General features: G+C 49.3%; 4 non-coding genes across 4 annotated transcripts; 3 read left to right on the top strand and 1 right to left on the bottom strand.

Annotated features, from left to right (window-relative positions):
- The first annotated feature begins 13,533 nt into the window (after positions 1 to 13,533).
- On the top strand, positions 13,534 to 13,615 carry TRNAS-AGA (transfer RNA serine (anticodon AGA)). Its single transcript has one exon. It is a non-coding gene; the product is annotated as a tRNA-Ser (tRNA).
- Positions 13,616 to 17,028: 3,413 nt separating this feature from the next.
- TRNAG-UCC (transfer RNA glycine (anticodon UCC)) lies at positions 17,029 to 17,100 on the top strand. The gene has a single exon. It is a non-coding gene; the product is annotated as a tRNA-Gly (tRNA).
- A 5,178-nt stretch (positions 17,101 to 22,278) lies between these two features.
- On the top strand, positions 22,279 to 22,360 carry TRNAS-AGA (transfer RNA serine (anticodon AGA)). The gene has a single exon. It is a non-coding gene; the product is annotated as a tRNA-Ser (tRNA).
- Positions 22,361 to 24,115: 1,755 nt separating this feature from the next.
- TRNAQ-CUG (transfer RNA glutamine (anticodon CUG)) lies at positions 24,116 to 24,187 on the bottom strand. Its single transcript has one exon. It is a non-coding gene; the product is annotated as a tRNA-Gln (tRNA).
- Positions 24,188 to 24,846: the final 659 nt, after the last annotated feature.

Genomic DNA, 24,846 nt, shown 5'->3' with positions numbered 1-24,846 from the left:
GTACCACATTCCAATCTCAGGATCAGCAACTGCGTCTCAGGCAGGCCGCTGCAGACTCATGCCAAGATGTTACCCTAACTTTTGGGGTACCTTATTGTTCATATCCCTGATGAACAGGTTTAGACAATGCTGTTTTCCGGACTGACACTTACATGGTGGAAGGTTCTTGTAAACGTTCTGGTGATGTCACAAGTGATTGAAAATCTGGTGTGGAAGGGAGTAGAACCACTCTAATTCTGATCAAAAGTAGCTGTGAAGGTGCCTGAGATGTGAGAGGTCATTGAAAATGTGGTGTGGTGGGCGCTGGAATCAGGCTTATGCTGGTGGAATTTTGCCCTGAAGTTGCTTGTGATGTCACAGTGGTTGAAAATCTGATGTGGCAGTTCCAGGAGGCAGGGTTATAGTGGTGAAAGGTTGCCGTGAAGGTGCCTGTGATGTCAGAGGTGGTTGAAATCCCTGTGAGGCAGGTGCTGGAAGGAGATTTATGATGATGGGAGGTTGCTGTGAAGGTGCCTGTGATATCACAGGTGATTGAAAATCTGGTGTGGAAGGCAGTAGAACCAGTCATATTCTGGTGGAAGCTAGCTGTGAAGGTGCCTGTGATGTCACAGTGGTTGAAACTCTTGTGTGGCAGGTGCTGGAAGCAGGCTTACGGTGGTGGAAAGTTGCTGTGAAGGTGTTTATGATCTCAGAGGTGGTTGAAAAACCTGTGTGGAAGGCACTGTAAGCAGGTTTATGCTGTTAAAAACTTGCTAAGAAGGTGCTTCTGATGGCACAGGTGGTTGGAAATCCAGTAGGGAAGGCACTGGAAGAGGGTTTATGGTGATAGAAGCTTGCGGTGAAGTTGCCTGTGATCTCAGAGGTGGTAGAAAATCTGGTGTGGCACGCGTCACGGTCCACCTGGTGGACTCATGATGTTTCGTTCGCTGTGAAGTGCAAAATTGAGGTGACCATGCCAAATGGTTTACTTCAATCAAAGATTGAAACTTTATTGTTTGCCCATAAAGTGGCCTGCAATATGTAAAGAGAGTGAAAGGAAAGGGGAAATAAAGTGAAAAGAGGACAGAGATCAATAGCTACCACCACGGGTCCGAGGCATCCCTATGGTGCCAGGTACAGGCAGCGTCCCGCCGGTCCTAATGATCGTTGTGACCCTTGATGGGAAAAGCTTCCAAAGTTCAGGTGCTGAGGTGCCATCGTTTATGCCAAGGAGCATCCCTTGCTCCTCCTCTATATCTCCGCCTCTTCTTGGCTCCATTGATGCTGATTAATTTTTCTTGATAACGGTTCTCAGGCTCATCCCTGGCACCGGAGAACAGCACAGCACTATTGAGCCAAAACAGAGCCGTCTTGCCTCCGTAAGGCTCCCTCCTTCGGCTGTTATCTCCCCTCACAAGGTTTCTGGAAGGGAGAAGCAGATACCAGCACTCTTATCCTTGGCTGTTTCCCACCAGATGAACAAGTTTCTCAGCTCTCATCCTTGCTCTGTCCAAGGCACAATGACCTTACAAGCCTGGCATTCCATTCCAAGGATCAGCAACTGCTTCTCAGGCAGGCCGCTGCAGACTCATGTCAAGATGTTAGCTTAAATTTCGGGGTACTTTACTGTCCATATTCCTCATGACAAAATTGAGACGATGCTGTTTTCGGACCAATCCTTACACACATTTACAGCAGCCATCCAACAATGTAAGGCTACTTCCATCCCCTCCAGATCATATTTTTAGACTCTGTGATGTCACAGGCATCTTTACTATAGCCTTCCACCACCGTAAGCCTGCTTCCAGTGACTGCTACACTGTATTATCAACCTCTGTGACATCACTATGCAAATTCACAGCAAAATTCCAGCAACGTAAGTTTGCATCCATTCCCTCCACATCATATTTTCAAGCTCTGTGATGTCGCAGGCACCTTTACAGCAGCCTTCCAACAATGTAAGCCTTCATCCAGCACCTGCTGCACCATTTATTCAGCCTGTGTAACATCTCAGACACCTTTAATGTAGACTTCCACCACCGTATGCCTGAGTCCAGTGACTGCTACACCGTATTTTCAAACTCTGTGACATCACAAGCACATTTACAGAGGCCATCCAACAACGCAAGCCTGATTCCAGCGAATACCATATCATATTTTCAACCTCTGTTACATCACAGGCTACTTTACTGCAACCTTCCAAAAACGTAAGCCTGCGTCCTGCACCTGCCACACCATAGTTTCAACCTCTGTGACGTGACAGGCAACTTTACTGTAGCCTTCCACCACCATAAGCCTGCTTCCAGCCCCTGCCACACCATATTTTGAAACTCTCTGACATCACAGGCAGCTTCACAGCAACCTTCCAAGAACGTAAGCCTGCATCCAGCGACTGTCACGCTGTATTTTCAAATGCTGTGACATCACAGGCAAATTTACTCTAGCCTTCCACCACCGTAAGCCTGCTCCCAGAGACTGCTATGTCATATTTTCATCCTCTGTGACACCACAGGCAACTTTACAGCAGACTTCCAACAACATAAGCCTGCGTCCAGCGACTGCCACACCATTTTTTCAACCTATGTGACGTCACAGATAACTTTTCTATAGCCTTCCACCACCGTAAGCCTGCTTCCAGAGATGGCCACACCATGTTTTCAACATCTGCGACATCAGAGCCAACATAGAGCAGCCTTCCAACAACGTAAGCCTGCGTCCAGCAACTGCCACACCGTACTTTCCACCTATGTGACAACGCAGGCAACATCACTGTAGGCTTTCTGCAATGTAAGCCTGCTTCCAGTGATTGCTACACCATATTTTCAACCTCTATGACGTTATAGGCACCTTCACTGTACCCTTCCACCACCATAAGTCTTCTTCCAGCAATGGCCACACCATGTTTTCAACATCTATGACATCACAGGCACATTTACAGAAGTCTTTCACCACCGTAAGCCTGTTTCCAGTGACTGCCAGTCCATATTTTCAAACTCTGTGACATCACGGGCACTTTTACAGTAGCCTTCCAACAACGTAAGCCTGCTTCCAGTGACTGCCTCATCATATTTTCAAACTCTGTGACATCCCAGTGAAGCACGGAAACAAACTCTGTAACTCACAGAGAGTTATAAAGCAGGTGTGTTTATTACAGTGCTGGGTGCAAGGGGGATCGCTTGCACACCAGGTCACATTCTAAAACTCTATTTATTACATCAAAACATGCATACTCATGAGTTAGTATAATTAGCTCAGAGAATAGGTGGGCATATTATAATTGTTTCTTGGCTATTATTATAATATATTTCCTCTTTTGGCGTATGCATGCTGTCATCTGGTGGTTGTCCTTTGGGGACTTTTCGAGGAAGGCTCATAGTCTTCTTCATCGTGTACTTCTCACCTTTGGTATAGAATCCTGGACTGGCTTAACTCCAAACCAAAGAACCAGTCTGAACCCGGTGATTGTTTCACAAAGACAAGTCCTTCTTTCTCATCCAAGCTGTTCCTACTATCTCCAACATTTCAAGGCTGCTTCTCGTCCGTAATCTTGTGCTAAGTCTAGCTACCTAATTTCTACTTTCTACTAAGCTATGTTAAATTAACTCTTTATTCCCCAGATCAAGTCCCCCCTTTTCTTTTACCTTTACAATTCTTTTGCTATATACTGCCATTCCCTTGGAGAGTTTTAGTAAAGTATTTTCCACTCTCAACTTTTTGTCTGAGTTTATGTCTCTTCCATTCTTCATATGTATCTCCAAGTACGTTTACACATCCATAGGGAACATTGTAACATGCAGCGTATCATCAATCCCTATATAATAAACATAATTATACTAACAAACAGTTGCTTGAGCCATGTAAAGTTAGGCAGCCATGATGTTAGTTTTTTCCAAAGTTCTGAAAATCCCAGTGAGGTGTCATCCAAGGTCACTTGATGTAGCACCTTTGTTTGCTTCCAGATTTGTTCTAAGTCAACAGTTATTCTCTGACTCTCATCTACGTACGTACAACAGCTATTACTTAGTACTGTAATACTCCTCCTTCCTTGCTATATGGCAAATCCAATGCTAATCTGTTTTGTGGTGTCATTTTTGAAATGCTTTCTATTTCTTTTTGTTGTGCTCTTATGGCATCTACAGTGGAATTCATGGCCATCTCTAAGGTAGCTAATAGGTTTACCATAGCTTTTTCTAGTTCACTTACCACTAGCCATGGCAAAAACTATCGAGCAAAACTGTAGAAAGAACTGGATCTTTCTATAAGTGGGTTTGTGGGAGATCGGACTCGTCTCATATATGACCTTACTATTCCTTGCCCTAGTTGGTTAATTCTGGTAATATGTGGGTATACAGGTCCTATGGCGCACTGACATTTCCATCCTAAGGGTAAAACATTTTGTGCCTTATTACCACAAACCAATACCACCCTGTCCCCAAGGGAATGGGCCACCCTTTGGGACTGGTAGAGTTATTTCTCCTAGCCTGATTTTTTTTCTACATGTTAGCACCCCCATATTTCCAATAAGAAGTACAGTTAGGATACTTTCCTACAGTTACTGTTTCTCCACAATTCTTGTCAGTTGCATTTCCTCCACTATTGGAACTAATGGTTTCTTGGGAACATCTCTGGACACACAAAACACCTACACTCAAGTCTGATGGTTCACCAAGATCTAACACCCATTGCAGATCTTTAATTGATGTTCCTACATATTCTGAAAGATTCACGGTTGAAAAGGCTCATAATACTTCAGAACTGTTGGGGAAAGCTGTATTTATTAAGGGGAAACCACATGCTGAATTTTCAGGCAGTTGTGCACAAATCCAACAGGAAGATAATTTAAAGTTGTCAACCACCTTCCTTAACAATTGCAAGTACATGTTTTGATCCCATGCACCTCCCATACCTGGCCATATTCTGACTAGACTAACAGTTAATGTCCATCTTTTCGTTGAACTCACAATGTTAGTGGTCCAACACATGTGGTACAACACATTGGGAGCTTTCTTTACTCTGGTATGATGAATCCACAAACTTGTTCTCTAATCTTGATAACCGTGTGGGAAGTTAGCAATACCTGGAACAGACCTTCCCATCTAGGTTCCAAAGGTGAGCCTGAAAGACATTTGACATATATATAGTCACCAGGTTCAATATTATGTACAGGTCCATTGAGACCTCGGCTCTGGTTCCTAAAACTCGCTTTCTCTCTGTCAACATTGCCTCTGTAGGCATATCACATAATCTGTTTACACTTCATCCCTGATTCGGGCCAATGTCCCCGCCTGCACAATATAGGGTCTACCATATAATATTTCAAGTGAACTTAATCCTTCCTTCATTCTGGGCTTAGTTCTAATCCTTAGGAGTGCCAGGGGCAATGACCAAGGCCAAGGTAGACTTGCCTCCTGTCCTAGTTTCACAATTTGTAGCTTAATTAAGTGGTTCATCTTTTCCACCTGACCACTTGGTTGTGGATTATATGGGGCGTGTAGTTGCCAATCTATTCCTAGAAGCATACTGATTTGTTGAATGATCTTTGAAATGAAGTGTGGCCCTTGATCTGATGAAATTATCACTGGAACTCCAAATCTCAGTATTATTTCTTGTAATAATACCTTGGTCACCTCCTTAGACTTATTGGTTTGGCAAGGGAATGCTTCTGGCCACCCTGAAAAGGTGTCTGTCAAGATCAATAAATATCAAAATCCCCTTTTTCTTGGGAGCTCTGAGAAATCAATTTGCCATTGTTGTCCTGGATAGTTTTCTTTCCCTATCTGTCCAGGCTGGGTTCTAGTGCTTGATAGTGGTATACAGATTTTGGGCAACTATAAGCTGACAAGTATTTATACAAGGCTTCTGTTCTCCAATGAGATTTTTTACACTCAGCCATGACTATGGCCCACAATAATGCAGATGGTATTATGACTTTACCTTGTGGAGGTTTTGCCCATCTCACTTTTTCTACTTTTCCTTCTAAATCTTCAATCAATTTTTGATCTTCTTTAGAGTATCTGGGTTCACAGTCAATTTGTATTTTACCGTCTGGGACCAAAGACTGCACTCCCAAATCACTCTCCTCAGCTACTCTCCTGGCTTCACGGTCCGCCATAACATTGCCCAACTCCTGAGCGGTATTCTTTCTCTGATGAGCTTTACAGTGCATAATAGCCATGTTTTTGGGTAGTTGCACTGCTTCTAGGAGCTTGAGAATTTCTTCAGCATGTTTGATATGTTTCCCTTGAGTTAGGAGTCCTCTTTCTCTCCATAGAGGTCCATGAGCATGAACCACCCCAAAAGCATACTTGGAGTCGGTCCAGATGTCAATTCTTTTGGTTTTGGCTAATTCCAATGCTCAGGTTAGAGCTATTATTTCTGCTTTTTCTGCTGAGGTGTTTGGGGCAAGAGCTTTAGACTCTGTTACCTGATCTGTAGTGGTTACTGCATATCCTGCCTTACGGATGCCTTGCTGAACGAAGCTGCTTCCGTCAGTGTACCAGGAGTGATCAACATCTTCCAGTGGCTCCTCTTTTAGGTCAGGTCGGCTAGAGTAGGCTGCTTCAATTGTTTCCAGGCAGTCGTGCGATACCAGCTCTCCTGTAGCCCCGCTAAGAAAAGATGCTAGATTGATAATGTTAGTGACCACTATTTCCACATCATCCTGCTCTACCAGAACAGCTTGATATTTAAGGAATCTTTGTGGTGAGAGCCAGTCTCCTTCCTTCACCTCCAACACCGCTGATATAGTATGGGAGACCAATACGGTAATCTTTTGATCCAATGTAAACTTACGGGCTTCTTGGATGTTCAGTACCAGCGCTGCTACTGCTCTTAAGCAGTTAGGCCAACCACTGCTTACATCATCAAGTTGCTTGGAGAAGCATGCAACTGCCCTGCAGTATGGTCCCAGGTTTTGGGCTAGGACCCCTAGGGCTATTCCCTGCTTTTCATGAGAGAACATCTTCCTTCCAGAGTCTGGGTTTTCCCACTCAAATGCAAACAGCAACTGGCTTTCTGGACTCAAGGATAAGCAAAAGAAGGTGTCCTTTAGGTCCAATATGGTAAACCAAGCCAATTCAGGTAATAATTCAGTTAGCAACGTATATGGGTTTGCTACAACTGGGTGCAGATCCTCAACAATTTTATTAATAGCTCTAATATCCTGTACTATTTGATAATTACCCTCTGACTTTTTGACCAGTAAAATGGGAGTGTTATATTCCGATTCACACTCGGTTAGTAGCACATACTTGATGAATCGGTTGATTACAGTTTTTGAATTTCTTCCCTATCTTCCATTCTAAGGAGGTACTGTTTAATCCTTAGGGGTCATGCCCGCAGTCTGACTTTAACTATTATTGGAGAAGCATTTTCTGCTTTTCCTGGTATTTCTGAGGCCCATACCCCTGGATACACTTGGTTCTGGACCTCCTCAGGTATTTCTGAGCCAACAGAGTTATTTATGATGGCTAGATGCAAAATTTCAATTAATTGGTCATTTCCCACTCAGAGTTCTACCTTTCCTTTTTCAAATTTATATCTGCCTTTAATTTTTCTAATAAATCTTGCCCTAGTAGTGGTTTGGGTGAATGAGGCATATACAAAAATTTGTGCATCCTCAATTGTTTCCTCAACTTGAATTTAAGGGATTTTAAAAAGTGTGCCTTTTAACTCTGGCCTGTAGCTCCCCTTACAGTTACAAAGTCATCATCTATGGGTGTCAAAGCCTGATTTAAAACTGAAAATGTTGCCCTGGTATCAAGTAGAAATTCCATGTCCTGTTGTTGTTTCCCTAGCTTTAATGTAACCAGTGGATCTGCCAGGGTAGATTTCCCAGGTCCCCGTCAGTCCTCCTTAACATGTGCCTGTATCCTTCCCTTCCCTCTCCATCTCTCTGGACATTCGTTCTTCCAATGTCCCTTCTCTCTGCATCATACACGTTAATCCTTCCCTAAAGGACTCTTGGGTCCCCCACTTTTGAATCCTCTACTTTCTTGTAGCTCTGCCACCAGTGCCCACCTATCTTTCCTCCAGTCCTCCTCTTCCCTATTGCTAAACACTCTCCATCTTCATCTAATGAAGTTTCCAAGTTTCTACTTTCTGTCGTTCTCAATTTTTGCAGCTTCCTTTGGATATCACTTGCTGATTGTCCAATAAACAGAGACACTAACTACTGGATTCCTATCTCTGACCCTGGATCTAATGGGGTATGTCGCCTCATAGTATCCCGCAATTTGTCTAAGAATTCCAGGGGGGGTCTCCTTTGGAACTTGCCGAACAGCATATAAGCCTGACCAGTTGATTGCTTTAGGGATGGATTGCTCCATTCCGTTTATGATCCAGTCCCTGTATTCATTCAGCTGTTTCATGTGGGCCCCTCTATTAGGGTCTCACTGTGGGTCCTGTAAGGGAAAATGCTCTTTAATATCCTCTCCTGTCCCTTTAAGATGATCACTGGCCAAATCTTGGGCCGTTTTTAAAATTAACTGCTTTTCTGTTTCAGTCATATGATCTAATAACAATTGAATATCGCTCCAATCAGGATTGTTGTTTTATTAGGAACTGGAAATGTCTTGTCACCCCCACGGAGTCATTTCAGTAGCTTTTTGCCACTCCTTTCCATGTTTCGAGATCAAATGAGGAGTAGGGAACTTGTATTAAGACAGGCTCTCCCCCTGGTCCTACTGCTTGCCTTAAGGATGCTTGCAACACTGCCTGCTCTTTCTTACTCCGAGTGTGAGAGGATACCAGACTACTTGGACGGATTCCAGAATCAGAACCCTCACTTTCACTCTTCCTTCATTGTGCCTCTTGGGTCCAGCCTGTTTCTGGTGGTTTATAATACTCTGGTAGATCCCCCATTTCAGGATTTCTTATTTTCCCCAGCTTTGTACACATCTGCCCTATGCTACATGCCGATCACCTCTTCAACTTTCCTTTCCCTTCTCTCGTATTCTCCTTTTCTAAAGCTAACACCATCGGGTCCTGTGAGACTGTCAGTCCACAGTCAGTATAGTACTTAGGGTGATCTCAGAGGGTGAAAAACATATCCGCATATGAAACTTCATCCCACTTCCCTTCTCTCCTCAAAAGCAACGTCAACTGCAGCAGGGTTTTATAATTTAGTGTCCCGGTAAAGGGCCACTTCTCCCCATCACCTAATTTGTACAAGGGCCACCACTGATTACAATACTTTGCTAAGGTCTTCTTACTCACATTCCCACCTGGCGGTCCCCCTATATCCTTCCTAAAGGGCTCCTTTTTAGTATTCCGCCACTTCATCCATGACCCGTATCAATAATAATAGAATCTGTCCCTATAATAAAATCTACCTATGCTGCACAAAAGACTTTGTGCAGCATAGGTAGAGACTCATGCTGGTTTGTGCTCCTCCTCCCTTGTTAGCCACCCACTCTGCAAGGGAGAGGGAGAACCTGCCCTCTCCCATAACAACAACTACAACCCCAGTGTGGATCACTGCAAGTTGTGGGTGGTGCTCCCCAAAGTGATACCAGAGCAACAAAAATAAGCAAGCAGGCAAAAGAGAGATAGAAAAGCCTGAAAGACATGGACATTTGGTTGCAGCCCTAGCAAAGCTCCTCACCTTGTTGAACAAGGCGACCAAGAAAGAGGCAGGGGATGAGGTTCAGCTAGGGAAATGCTGGCAGGAGGCCCCAGAGCAGTTTGGTTTGGGTTGCACAAGATGGACTGCGTTCCTCTGCTGGGACAGTCCTGGATGACCTGCAGTCTGGGTCTTTTCCTCCAGGACATGCTCTCCCTCCTGCCCCAAATTGGCCTGCCATCAGTGGGAATGACCTTTTCTCCCTGAGGATGCTCCAGACTCAGGTACATTTCACTGTGAGCCTGAGGCAACTTTCCTTCATGCCCTGGGGCCACCACACTGCTGGCCCAAGAAGGGTCCATGCACACAGGTGGGAAAAGCTGCACTGGTGCAATCCTCCTTGTGCCAAGGATTGAGGCTGTGTGTTGAGAGCAGGGCCCTTCCTCCCAGCAGTCAGACATGAGAAAACACTTGCGGGGACACCCTACCAGATCTCAGACTTAGCTGGGAACACTGAGAACACCACCCCCTGGTACCTTTTGACTGCCTGAAGAACAGGGCCAGCATCTGATACTTCTGAACCCACGAGACAGACCATGCTGCCATGCCAAAGCCTAAGATATCAAATGGCAGGTTACATTCAGAGAGGGCATGAGAAACAGCCAGTCACTGGAGAAGAGTTAAATCTGTACAGAGTCACTACTCTGAAAGCATGTCCTGGAGAAGCAGCATCGGTGAGGGCTTTCCTCATCCATCCCTGGGACCTGCAGGATCGAGAAGAGTGGGAGGAGTGTCTGGGAGGAGCAAGAGCAGGGCCCAATCTGTGAAAGTCTTGCAAAGAGGTGGAGGGGCCCCTCCTCCAGGGGCTGGAGCACAGGGAAAGGAACAGCCCTTTCCCATGCAGCTGCTGTGCTACTGCAGAGGAGGAATGTGCCTTCTGGGGCTGAGACAGCCTTTCTTCAAGCAGTGGAAGGTGTTCCTGGGGCTCTGCTAGGCTCAGCACTTGGGGAGAAAGGATTCTGGACCAATAGGTTGTTTGGGCCCATGCAGGCAGCTTTCTTGCTCAGGCCAATTTGTCCTTGGTTTCGTTCCTGGCAGCTCTGCCTGATGGTACTGCCAGAGTCCCCAACCTGTTTGCTTCCCCAAGGTCATGGTATCTGCCCTTACCACTGTAGCCTCTGCTGCTGCTCCTCCCTGGGGTGCGCTGCAGGGAAGACACATTATGCCCCCCTTACAGGCTTCAATGGGCAGCTAGAGATATCCCAGATCTCCCCAGACCCTGGGACCTGCCAGGCTGGCTCACAGAGGATGACAGGCCACTCCAGGCTCCTGCACCCCTGAGTTCTTTCTGAATAAGGACAGGCCTTGGAGAGCCAGAGGAACCTTCACACAGCAGAGGACCCCTCACCTTCTCTTCTCCAGGCTGAACAAACCCAGTTCCTTCAGCATCTCCCTCAATCACAACATGCTCTGGCATGCTCGGATTCCACCTTATGCATGTCTCCTCTTCCTCCTCCTGTGTGCACAGGAAGACCTCTTCCGAGGCTCACGCTTCTTGAGTGCAGGCCTTCTGAGAAATGCCACCAGTGCTTGTGCAACCTGTGGTGGGATTGCGCGAGGATGTCTCTGACCTGTCAGTAGTGCTGGAGTTAAATGCCCAAGAGTTTGCGATGTCCCTCTTGGCCTCTTACTGGTGGACGTTTACTTCCAGATGCCCCTCTTCCCACGGGTGCTGTCCATGCTTGCTGGTGAGGAACTGCCAGTCCAAGGAAACTTCCTGGGTTGGAAACAGGGTATTTGGAGCTCCCTGATGACTAACAAGAGCGAAAAGTTGTCCCAGACTCTAAAAAAGGGGAAGAAGGGCTCTCTAGGGACCAAAATAAAGGTGATGATAAACCGGAGTGATTTCAGCAGAGGATCCCTAGAGTAGCCGGGGGCTGGGGGCTCTGGCCTTGTGAGGAAGGCCTGAGGACCCAAGGCTTGCCTAGCTGGGAGAAGAAAAGGCTAAGCAGGGATTTAATAGGAGCCTCCCAGTGCCTAAAAGAGGACTACCACAATGCGGGGAGGATGAGAGCCGAGGTCAGAAATTGAACGAGCAGCTTGTGGCTGGCTCCACAAACAAAAAAGAATCACCTTGAGGGTGCCTGAGCATGGGAACAGGGGTCCAGAGAGACTGCAACAGGTCTGTTGTCCAGGTATTTTTTGACCTGCAAGGCCAAAGCGCTGATCAGCTGGGGTGAGCCTGCTTGAAGCAGCAGGATGCACTCTCTGATTCCCTGAAATGCCTTCCAGCCAGAAGGGTTGTTGGGGTGTAAAGTGGAAGGAGGGAGAGAGGATTTTGTGGGTGAATGTTTGAAGAATGTCCAAAGATCTGCATTTCAGGGGAGGGGCATGCAGAATGGGAGATTTGTAGGGAGAGTGAAAAAGTGGAATCACTTGGGGGCTTTCCACCCCTGTTTACTCTTCTAAGCCCCGCTGCTAGTGGGGGCAGCTGGGAGGTGCAGCAAGACCTAATTCACCACCAACTGGAGAGCAGAGTGCCTAGAGGAGCAAGACCCTCTGTGCAGGGAAAGGGAAGGAAAGCAAGAGAGAGGATCCTGTCAGGAGTGGGACTCGAACCCACACCTCCCAGGGAGACTGCAACCTTGCCCCATGCTCCCACCAAGGGCTGCTGACAGGAGACCGCATCTCCTACATGCGCTGCAGACTACACAGCACCCAGCACAGGGGAAGCTTCTCCCAAAGGCCAATGCAATCCTTCATGGGAGCAACCAAATTCTGCTGCAAAGAACACATCCAATCTACTCTCAAGTGCTTTTAGTGCAGACACTCAGGCTGAAATTGATAGAGTTTTCTCCACGTGGGTCCTCCACGGCACTGTGTAGCCAGGCTGAAGTGATGTTAGTCTGCATTGGCCAGGAACCAAAAATGCATCAACTAGGCAGCTATGCTCACCACTATACCACCAACACACCTGTGGACAGTGCTGCCTCCTGCTCCTCCAGATCAGAGACTGGCTGTCCTCCTGCTCCTCCATTTTGAAGACAGGCCGGCCTTGTCCTTCCAGCCCCTGCCCACACACTTCCTCAAGCCATTCCTCATCCTCACCCTCACAACTGCAATCACCTCCCACCCTTGCTCTGCATGCAGACAGGCACTGCCAGATGCACCACCTCCACACTGACACCTTAAACCCGTTTTCCAAATAGTCCTGCTCCAGAGCCAGAAGGGAATAGAGACTACTTTCATCTAATGCTGGAAATGATCACTTCTGGTCCCTGGTCAGGAATTCACATTCCTGACCAGTTCTGGCAAAAAACTCTAGGCAAACCTGTTCCACCAAAACAAACTCTCTCTTGTTCTCCTCATCCACATCTCCCATTTATTCTCCTTTCACCCCTCCACACTTTTCCACAGCCAGGCTCCACCTTGCCCCTTCCATAGATCTCTCCCACTCACACAAGCCATTCCCTCTACACACCAACAACCTGCGTGATACTCATGGTACTTGTTCAATGGTTGACACCACCCTATGTCCCCAAGAGGCTGGAGGCGCTGCCAGGAGGTCACCATCTCCTCTGCAGCAGTGTGACCACCCTAGCGCTCACAGCAGCCCTGCAGTCCCCCTCAGGTACATTTGAGAAGCAAAGCGGGGTCTAATATCCCACCCCACAAGTACCACCATCCCTGGTTGTCTCCACACAGTTGCCTCCCCTTATTCCCTGGAAGCAGGAGAGAGGGCAGCTGGGGTGTGAAAGCATTCCCCTGTGTTGGGATATCCCAGATGCCCGTCTGAGGAGAAGGCGCTGGGAGCTGCAGCTGTAGCCCCTGGGGTTCCGCCTCTCATGGCCTCTGGAAGCCCGGTACGTGGCATGCTGAGCACAGCACTCAAGTGCAGGGCTTTGAGTGGAGTGTGGCCCTGAAAGTTCCAGGGAGCCGTGTGTGTCATTGTCCCCAGCATGTGATGAGCAGGGCAGGGAGAGCTGGAGCAGGTAGTTGAGGCCGAGTGGTGAAGGCGATGGACTAGAAATCCATTGGGGTTTCCCTGCGCAGGTTTGAATCCTGCCAACTATGGGGTGCAGTCTTCTTTTGGGCTGCCTCCAATTAACTATGTGGGACTTGGCTCCTCCATACTCTACCTGGTGCCCAGGGAGACAGTAAAACTCCCTTGCCCACAGCACTTGTCCTCCCCCCCCCTAAACTGCCCCAGAAATTCCTGGGTGAATGGGTAATCTCCATCCCCTTGACAAAGACAGGCAAGTTGAGGAAAGAGAAGGGACCAGAGCTGAGTATGAGCCATGAGAAGAGGTCCAATGTTGTTGCTTCTTGAGCAGAACTTAAGAGCCTGATCCCACCTGACATCCCAAGCAGCACAGCACAGAAACTTCAGCAGCTCATCTCCAAAGGCAGCTTGCACAGCATGGGTCTCAGTGGTAAAGATGAAGGGAAGACACCTCATGGGTCTCAGATCTTGCCAGCACTCAAGAGCCCAGAGCCTTCCTGGGATGCTTTGCAGCATTTATGACTGGACAGCACTCAATCTGGAATGGTTAGCCCTGCCCTGGGGGTAACTGGGAACCACCACCACCCCCAGCAGTTTTGGGCAGGACAGGCACCGCTTAAGGCACAGAGACGAGGGCTTGCGGTTTCTCTGACTCCCTGGCACCCTGCATGGTGGCAGGGGCAGCCCTCACCTGTCAGGGAGCAGCAAAGGCAGGGCTATGCCAGGAGGAAGGACAAGCCAGGAGCTGTGGGGGAGCACAGCACAGCATGGGCAGGGCAAGACCCGCACAGCCAGTCTGAAAGGCAAGGCACTAACTACTATGCAACTGGCTTAGAGGAACAAATGCTGCCTAGGACAAGGAGCTTTTACTCCAGGTTCAATGTGACATGAAGACCCAACCGAAAGCAGCTCTCACTGGCTGAGAACACCCCATATGGATGAGAAAACATTAGGAGGTGTGCCATTCTTAAAAACCCCAGGTATATAAATATGGCCAGAACAGCAATCGACCTGAATCTAATATAAAACCACTCCACTTGCACGGGACACTGCTTTAGAGCAATGAAGATTAACATCCCAGTGACCATACATCCACAGCAGCTGCCTGGGAGAAGCAGATACTGATTTCATAAGCAATAGGAACTGATCCATCCTGCCCTTAACAGGAGTAATTTGATTGGTCGATACAACTGTATTGTAAACATCTATAAAACCTGCTTGCCTCTATAGCGGGGTCTGCCATGCGTTAGGCCAGGACACCACTATGTGCACAGCTAAAGCAGGGGAATGATTTCCCTTGGAAATCCTATGCTCTCACTTTCCATCACTTATCAGCAATCCTGGTTAACAAGGTAGGTCCTGGAAGACTGGAGGCTTGCCAATGTGACGCCCATCTACAATCAGGGCCAGAAGGAGGATCTGGGGAACTACAGGCCTGCCAGCCTGACCCTTGGAAATCCTATGCTAAACAACCTTGTTCCCTCCTCAGACAGCAAAGAACTGACTTTTACGCTGGGTCCAGTCCCACAGCACTCTGGGAGCTGGGGTTCTGGGCAGGGTTGCAGCCCTTGTGAGCTCACTGGAGAGCAGCTCCTCTCTGCCCTGTAAAGCAACAAGGTGCGCCCTCACTGCTGAGTTTCCTTCAGCACCTGCAGAGCTGGCTCAGGTGGTCAAAGAGAAAGTGCCCAGGCAGGGTTGTGGGCAGGAGATGTGGGGAGAAGGGTAAAGCACAGCCCTTGTGCTGCCCACCACAAGCCCACTGCCAGTGAGGTTTCCAGGGGGACTTTTTCCCAGTTCAGATGAGAGCACAGCACACAAGAAGGGAAGGAGGCATGAGTGTTGGCAGTGCCAGGGAGCATCAGGCAGGGCTGCAGGAGATGCCAGCTGCAGTGCTGGCGTGAGCTGAGTGGTGCAGTGGAAGCGTGCTGAGCCCATAACCCAGAGGTCGATGTATCGAAACCATCCTCTGCTAAGTGAGCTTTTTCCAGGCTCCTGACAAAGGCTGCCTGCCCCAGCAAGTTTTAGCCTACACTGCTCCAGCTCTCTGCGCCCCCGTGACCATGTCTCTCTCGCACCCTCAGAGCCTTCTTTGTCCCTTCCCATCAGGCAGCTCAATCTCAACTTCCCAGCTGCAAGAAGGGAACTCCAGCAATCTGCAGGTGGGGAGGAGGACAAGGCTGCTGCTACTTTGGGAAACACCAGTGCAATTGGCTTAGCATCTGGGGGCTTTCTTTGTCCTAGTCTGTCTGCTGAGCAGGGCCAAGCAGGTATTCCCTATGGACACTGTATTGGCTATAGGTGGCAAACTGTTGGTAGTGGAGGGCAGCGGGGATGCTGCAGGGTGGCCTCTGTGAAAAGAGCTAAGGGGCAGCCCCATGTCAGACATGGCTGGTTCCATCTACCTCCACAATACTGAGCCATCTGTGAAGTTTGTGGCATGGAGAGCACCCGTGATGGAGCTCCAGGATGCGTTGCTCCTTCCCTTGCCAGGCCATGACCTTTCAATTGCAATGACCCCTCAAAGACAATTGAGGGCGGCCTCTTCCAGAAGTCCTCCCTGTCCCAGTGCTTCATGAGCTGGCAGCAGGAATACAGCATGGGTATCTGCAGGTGAGCTCCATGCTACCTGACTACCTGATGGGCCAGAAGCCATAAGTTCACTTGGGTGTTGACTGAGAGGTCACGTCTGGCTCTGCAGGCCATCCCCAGGAATATGGCTCGCGCTGGGTGCCAGTCTTCATTCCATAGTGGATACCACTGCATGGTAAATCACTTTAATCCAAACACTTCCTGGTGCAAAGTCAGTCACTTTTATATTTAGTCACTCCTTGGTCCACAATGGTTTTGCTAAGCCATGTCCTTGCGTTTGTCTTGACCCATGAGCTTTCTCATCCAGTTTTCAGTGCCCTGCACCCCACTGAAAGTGGGGAAAGGAGTGAACAGCTGGGGGGGTGTTTGGCTCGGTGCTTAAACCACCACAGCTACCTACACAGAAACGCACACACAATTGCATAGTCCATGCATAGCTGGCACAGGTATGAATGTAGGTGGGGAGCATTTCCATTAGCACCCCCAGAAGCACCCTGCACACTCCAAGCGGCGTAAACAAGAGAGATTCCCAATCCTTTTCTTTCCCTCTGGCTGCTTAGGGCTGGAGATCAGTGCTGGACAAAGACACCCTCTGTCCCACATGCAAAGCAGCAGGTCTGCCGAAGCCTAGTCCAAAGGATAGATGCGTGCAGTGTTGCTGCATGGAGCTCAGTCCTGGTTTGTCCCGTGTGGTACTGCAAGCATGGGCAGTTGCTGGTGCTAATCACGCCTAGGCATTGAGTAGTGCATGTTGAGATGCCCTAGCTGCTGTGTTACCCAGAGAGAAAGCACCCACAGGCAAGCATCTTGAGGTCATGTGTGTGCTCAGATACCTGGCAGGAGGAGGCCACTGAGGCTTGGAAGAGGAGGATCCGGAGGGATGAAGGGCTGAGGTGCATTGGTGGTATAGTGGTGAGCATAGCTGCTTTCCAAGCAGTTGACCCAGGTTCGATTCCTGGCCAACGCAGACAAGCTTTTCCTTCACCTGGCTGCACAGTGCTTTGCCCACTTGGCCACAGCAGGCTTCAGGGGTGCTGCTTTGAATCCTTCAGACACTCCCAGGGAGTGCTGAAGCACTGGAGCAGGTGCCCAGAGAACTTTGGGATTCTCCATACTTGGGTATCACACTCAAGTTTCAACAGGGCTCGGGCACTGAGCAGCCTGTTCTACCTTTGGGGCTAGCCCTGCTTTGAGCAGGCATTTGGACTAGTGTCCTCCTGAGATGCCTCGTAGTCACGTCCCAGAGAAAACTGTGCACTCATTCCTCTGCATCTTGGGCATTAGGTGAGCCTTTTCCCCACAGGAACCGGAGCTCAGTCCTTGCTCAGTGCTTGGCACATCTCCTGTCCTTTTGCCTTGACTGTCTGCCCCCATTCCCACACCCTGCTCCCTGAGACCAGTACAGCATTCCCGCAGCACTTGGTGTGGCAAAGACCTCCTTGCCCAGCCTCCTTGGCCCTCAGCAGGGAAGTAGGAAGCACCCTTGTTGCCCCAGAAACTGTCCACGAGGCTGCTGAGTGTTGGTCTTGCTGTTTCCTAGGCTCTGAGGGGAATGGAGGAAGTCGTGGGAAAGGCAGTTGTGTGCCTGAAGCCCCTTGAGCAGGTGTCAGCTTGTGCAGAGCCGTGATTTGCTGACGGTTGCTTTGGTTGCTCCCATGAAGGACTGCCGTGGCCTTCGAGAGATGCTGCCCCTGTGCTGGGTGCTGTGTGGTCTGCAGCACATGTAGGAGATGCGGTCGCCTGTCAGAAGCCCTTGGTGGGAGCAGGGCAAGGATGCTGCAGTAGGCACCTTGCCCTGCAGCAGTGCCAGGAGGAGGCTGGCTGAGGTGGGCTGGCTCTGGCAGCTGCAGGGGGAGGAGCAGCAGCTGTAACAGCAGTAGCAGCGGCAGCAGCAGCAGCGGCGGGTCACATTTGCTGAGTGGTCTAACGTGCTGCATTCAGGTTGCAGTTTCCCTGGGTTGAGTCCCACTCTTACTTTCCTTCCCTTTCCCTGTGGGAGGGTCTTCCTTTTCTAGGCATTCTGATGTCCGTTTGGTGACAGATCAGGTCTTGCTGCATCTCCCAGCTGCCCTCACTAGCAGCGGGGCTTGGAAGAGTAAACAGGTCTGGAGAGTCACTAGGCAATCCCACTCTCCCCTACAAATCTCACATTCTGCATGCCTCTCCCCTGAAATGCAGATCTTTGGACATTCTTCAAACACTCACCCACAAAATCCTCTCTCCCTCCTTCCACTTTACACCCCAACAACCCTTCTGGCTGGAAGGCATTTCAGGGAATCAGAGAGTGCATCCTGCTGCTTCAAGCAGGCTCACCCCAGCTGATCAGCGCTTTGGCCTTGCGGGTCGAAAAATACCTGGACGACAGACCTGTTGCAGTCTCTCTGGACCCCTGTTCCCATGCTCAGGCACCCTCAAGGTGATTCTTTTTTGTTTGTGGAGCCAGCCACAAGCTGCCCGTTCAATTTCTGTCCTCGGCTCTCATCCTCCCCACAGCACAGTAATCTCCTTGTAGCACTGGGAGGCTCTGATTAGATCCCTGCTTAGCCTTTTCTTCTCCTAGCTAAGCAAGTCTTGGGTCCTCGGACCCTGGCTATCCTAGGGATCCTCCACTGAACTCACTCCAGTTTGCCATCAACAAGAGGAGTTAGAGTTGTGTGCACACTTGCAGGGCTATATTACTGGTATCACAGAGACATGGTGGGGTGGGTCCTATGACTGGAGTGTTGGAATGGAAGGGTGTAGACTTAGTAGGAAGGACAGGCAGGGGAGGGGAGGAGGGGGTGTTGCCTTCTATGTCAATAAGCAGCTGGAGTGCATGGAGCACTGCCTGGGGATGCAGGAGGAACTGACAGAGAGCTTATGGCTCAGAAATAAAGGGAGCACAGGGTTAGGTGATATTATAGTGGGGGTCTGCTGCAGGCCACCCAGCCAGGAGGACCAAGCTATGAGGCCCTCTATAGACTGGAGCAGCCAGCCTCACATTCACAAGCTCTGATACTCATGGGGGACTTCAACCACCCCGATATCTGTTGGAGGGACAACACAGCAGGGCGCAAGCAATCAAGGAGGTTAATGGAATGCACTGATGATAACTTCCTTCTCCAAGTGCTAGAGCAGCCAATGAGAAGAGGTGCTATGCTGGACCTTTTTCTTACCAACAAGGAGGGGCTGGTGAAGAATGTGAAGCTCAAGGGCAGCCTTGGCTGCAGGGACCATGAAATGGTGGAGTTCAAGATCCTTAAGGCAGTGAGGAGGATGCACAGCAAGCTCACTAGCCTGGACTTCAGGAGAGCAGACTTTGGTCTCCTCAGGGAAGTGCTTGAAAGAGTACCGTGGGATACAACCCTGGAGGGAAGAGGGGCCCAAGATAGCTGGTCAATATTCAAGGTTCACCTCCTCTAAGCTCAGGAGCGATGCATCCCGACAAAGATGAAGTCCAGCAAAAAATCCAGAAGACCTGCATGGATAAATAAGGAGATCCTGGACAAACTCAAACAAAAAAAGGAAGTCTACAGAGGGTGGAAGGAAGGACAGGCAACCTAGGAGGAATACAGAGAAACTGTTGGAGCAGCCAGGAATCAGGTCAGGAAAGCCAAGGCCCTGACAGAGTTAAACCTGGCCAGAAACATTAAGTGTAACAAGAAAAGCTTCTATATGTACGTCAGTGACAAAAACAATACTAGTGATAACGTGGGCCATCTCCGGAAAGAAACAGGAGCCATGGCTACCCAGGATATGGAGAAAGCTAGCCTATTCAATGACTTTTTTGTCTCAGTCTTCATCGGCAAGTGCTCTAGCCACCTCTCCCAAGTTGAAGAGGGCAAAGGCAGGATCTGGCAGAATGAAGAGCTGCCCACTGTAGGAGAGGATCAGGTTCAAGACCAACTAAGGAACCTGAATGTGCACAAGTCCATGGGTCCTGATGAGATGCATCCACAGGTCGTGAGGAAGCAGATAAATTTGCTAAGCCACTGTCCATCATATTTGAGAAGTTGTGGCAGTCTGGTGAAGTTCCTGCTGACTGGAAAAGAGGAAACATAACCCCCATGTTCAAAAAGGGGAAAAAAAATATCCAGGGAACTACAGACCAGTCAGTCTCACCTCTGTGTCCGGCAAGATCATGGAGCAGTTCCTCCTGGAAAATATACTGGGGCACATGGAAAATAAGGAGGTGATTGGTGACAGCCACATGGCTTCACAAAGGACAAATCATTCCTAACAAATTTGGTGGCCTTCTAAAATGGGATTACAGCATTGGTAGATAAGGGAAGAGAAACTGATGATACCTACCTGTACCGCATGAAATTCTTCTCTCTAAATGGGAGAGACATGGATTTGACAGGTGGATAAGGAGTTGGCTAGATGTTGGCACTCAAAGAGTCATGGTCAACAGCTCGATGTCCAAGTGGAGGCCAGTGATGAGTGGTATTCCTCAAGGGTCTATATTGGGACAACATTTTTGTTGGCTATACAGACATTGGGATTGAGTGCATCCTCACCAAGTTTGCTGATGACACCAAGCTGTGTGATGTGGCTGACACACTGGAGGGAAGGGATGCCATCCAGAGGGACCTTGACAGGCTGGAGAGCTGGGCCCTTGTTGAACTTCATCAGGGAGTTGAACTTTATCAGGGAGTGCAGTGATCAGACAAGCTGCAATGGTTTCAAACTGAAAGAAAGTAGATTTAGGAAGAAATTATTCACTGTGAGGGTAGTGAGGCACTGGGACATGTTGCCCAGGGAAGCTGTGGATGCCACCTACCTGGAAGTGTTCAAAGCCAGGCTGGATGAGACTTTGATCAACCTGGTCTAGTGGAAGGTGTCCCTGCCTATGGCAGGGGATTTGGACTAGATGATCTTTAAGGTCACTTCCAACCCAAACCATTCTACAATTCTATGATTCTATGATCTCCTTTCTTTCATTCCACAGATAGTCCTTCTTCCTCTTTTTTTAGAGACTGGGGCAACTTCTCTCTTTTTTTAGTCATCAGGGAGCTACCCTGCACTCTGATCTTGAAGCTGGAGACCCCCTGAGATGTATCTATTCCTGTTTCAGGCCCAGTGGCACATACTATATATGATAATCCAGGATGTGGCTTTGACCAACGGGGTTTCAACGCAGGAAGTTTCCCTGCACTGGCAGTTACTCATCTGCAAACATAACCAGCACCCATTGAAATAGACACAGGTGGGAGTAAGGACACCACTGCTATGGCATCAGCAGGGAGGTGTGAGTCCTTTTCCTGGGAGAAGGCAGCAGTTACAGCCCAGGCTCTGGGGCATCTCTCTCCAACACCACTGCCAGGACAGAAGCATCCTCAGATCGTCCCACTGCAGGCTGCATGAGCACTGGTGGCATTTTTCAGAAGGACCATGGTCAGGAAGTATGAGTCAGAGTGCACACATTTATCAGGAAGAATGGACATATGCAAGGTAGTATCAGAGCATGCTGGAGCACGTGGTGATTGAGGGAGATGCTGAAGGAGCCAGGTTTATTCAGCCTGGAGAAGAGAAGGTAAGAGGACACCTGATTGGAGCTTTCTGCTGGGTGAATGTGGTTCTTTGGTTGTCAAGGCCTGCCCTCAGTCAGAAAGACCTCAAGAGTGCAAGGCCAGGAAACGACCTGGCCTCCTGTGTGGGCCGGATGTGTCAATTGTGGTCTTTGTTCAATGGTTGACACCACCCTATGTCCCCGAGAGGCTGGAGGTGCTTCTGGGAGGTCACCATCTCCCCTACAGCAGTGTGCCCACCCTAGTGCTCACAGCAGTCCTGGAGTCCCCCTCAGGTAAATCTGAGAAGCAAAGCGGGGTCTAATATCCCACCCCACAAGTACCACCATCCTTATTGTCTCCACACAGTTGCCTCTCCTTATTCCCTGGAAGCAGGAGAGAGGGCAGCTGCGGTGTGAAAGCATTCCCCTGTGTTGGGATATCCCAGGTGCCCATCTGAGGAGAAGGTGCTGGGAGCTACAGCTGTAGCCCCTGAGGTTCCACCTCTCATGGCCTCTGGAAGCCCGGTACGTGGCATGCTGAGCACAGCACCCAAGTGCAGGGCTTTGAGTGGAGTGTGGCCCTGAAAGTGCCAGGGAGCCGTGTATGTCATTGCCCCCAGCATGTGATGAGCAGGGCAGGGAGAGCTGGAGCAGGTAGTTGAGGCCGAGTGGTGAAGGCGATGGACTAGAAATCCATTGGGGTTTCCCTGCGCAGGTTTGAATCCTGCCAACTACGGGGTACAGTCTCATTTGGGCTACCTACAATTGACCACACTGCAGCTGTGGGACTCAGCCCCGACAGACACAGTCCATCCAGCTGCAGGGGGTGCCCAGGGACACCGTAAAACCCCTTGCTCACCTCTCTCTTCCTCACCTCCCCCTAGAAAATCCTGAATTAATGGGTAAACCTGCTCCCCTCGACAAGACAGGCAAGTTGAGGAAAGAGAAGGGACCAGAGCTGAGTATGAGTCGTGAAAAGAAGTCCTGTGTTGTTGCTTCTTGAGCAGAACTTAGTAGCCTGATCTCCACTGACAACCCAAGTAATACAGCCCCACCAGCTCTCTTCTCTACACCTGAAACCGGAGCAGCTCATCTCCAAAGACAGCTTGCACAGCATGGCCCTCAGTGCTAAAATGAAGGGAAGACATCTCATGGACAGCAGGCACAGCATAGCACAGAGCTTCATTCACAAGGCAGTGCGTGTCCTCAGCACAAAGCTAATTCTCTCTTCCCATCAGGCAGCACAATCACCGACTTTAAATCCATAAGCAAGGATGTCCATGACTCTGCAAGTGGGGAGGAGGAAAAGGCTGGTGCTACTTCAGGGAAGACCAGTTAGATGGACTAGACGGCCTGAGGCCTTTTTCCATCCTAGTGTGTTTGTTTGAAACGTGCTGACAAGATGGGACAACCAAAACTGATGACTGAGTCAGCTTGATCTCGGTCTCCATTGCCAGGTTTACCAGAGCTCTGGTTTTAATACAAGCTCCTGCCTGGGGATGCTAGCGTCTTTGTCTTACACAAGACGTTGATGCCACGCCTGTACTTGGATCCCAGGCACAGCCTCTGGGCTGGTCACTACATGGTTGGAAGCAAGGGCTCGCAACTTCTGACCTCTTTCAGTGCCCAGGGCTCCTGAGGCGCTGCATGAGGCCCTGGTAGTGCTATGTCTTCCTGCAGATGTCACTGGGGATAAAAGCAGGGTGGTTTTTGCACATCTACCCTGTGCCTCTCCCCTGTATCCACTCAGGTATACAAGTGAAGCCCTGGAAATTCTCAGAGGCTTTGGTTCCCAGCAGACACTTCTGTCTGATCCATATCTCAGCCCAACTGTGCTCCTCCTGGTAGCCTCTAAGGCCAGAGACATGTAGCCAAGCCACTCTCTGGCTTGCCAAAGCCAGCCATTAGCCAGAAAGACCTCAGGAACGTCTTTCCAACTTCTAGGGAGAACAGCAGCCCCACTGGTCCCATCTGCAAAACCAGAACCTGCAGAAAGGCCAGGAAGGAAGCAGGCAAATATCTGGATATGAAAGACTCAGCCCAGTGGGGCTTGAAGCATCTTTGAGATTTATTGCTGCCTATAACCCACATGTGCATACCCATCCAGGGGAGCAGCCCTGCTGGAAACCCTCTGGCAGGGGCTGGACCCCTGACAAGGAGACTTGGGGGCATGGAGCAGATCTGGTCTTCAGGACCAGATGTAAAGATTCAGGGCCCAGTGGAGGACCGAGGAGTCACCTGGCCTCCTGTGTGGGTCAGCCTGGCCTGAGCTGCATCTCCAGGTGCTCAGCAGCTCTGGGATATCTCTGGCTGCCCACTGAAGCCTGTAAGGGAGGCACAAAGTGTCTTCCCCACAGTGTCCCACCAGGGAGGAGCAGCATCAGAGGCTACAGTGGTAGGAGCAGATACCGTGATCTTGGGGAAGCAAATGGGCTGGAGACTGCAGCAGACTAAGCAGGCTGAGAAAAGCCCTGAGGGAGCCAAAAGAGTAAGGTCCCACTGAGATTTGAACTCAGATCACTGGATTCAGAGTCCAGAGTGCTCACCGTTACACCGTTGGACCTCCTGGATATCTGTGCTTTATATTTTATTTTATTTTATTTTATTTTATTTTATTTTATTTTATTCTCTTCCCTGTGGCCACTCCATCTGAGCCATGTGCTCATGGCTGATCCTAGCAGTCTTTCTGTCTCCCTGGCCAGCACCAAGTGCAGCCTTCCTCCAGGGCCACTGGGCACTCTCTACTCACAGGGCCTTTCAAGGGAGTGGCAGAGCTTTTGGCACAAACCTAGCATACTGTCTCTTACAACACCCAGCCTGCTAACCTGTGAGAATCTTGTTTTCACATAATTAGACCTGGTTATGAGTTTCTAGCTGAACCTCTTCAACATTGCCCCTCACTGATTACATTCATGGCCAGCAATCAGTAGTTTGACACTTGCACTGTGGTCTCTGCTGATGCCTCCCTTCACCCCTGTGTTGGACAGCCTGTCAGTCTCTCTGTGTGAGTTATTGCTCTCCTGTTTCTGTGCAGCCTCGGAAGGCTTTCTCTTCTGGAGAGGAAGGTTCCGTTTGTCAGGCTGAGCAGCTAGTGAAAAAGTATGTGGAGAGTGAACAGCTGAGCTAGAATAAACTGAACATTCCCTGTGTGTTCTCTTGCTGCCATCACGTGGACATTTTGGGTACTCCCATTTCAGGCTGCAACACCTGAACTAGAAAGCC

The sequence above is a fragment of the Leptosomus discolor genome, chromosome 12 (assembly GCF_034619465.1).
Source record: "Leptosomus discolor isolate bLepDis1 chromosome 12, bLepDis1.hap2, whole genome shotgun sequence".
Classification (NCBI taxonomy): Eukaryota; Metazoa; Chordata; class Aves; order Leptosomiformes; family Leptosomidae; genus Leptosomus; species Leptosomus discolor.
Note: the sequence above shows the minus strand (reverse complement) of the source record. Positions and strands in the feature narration are given on the sequence as shown.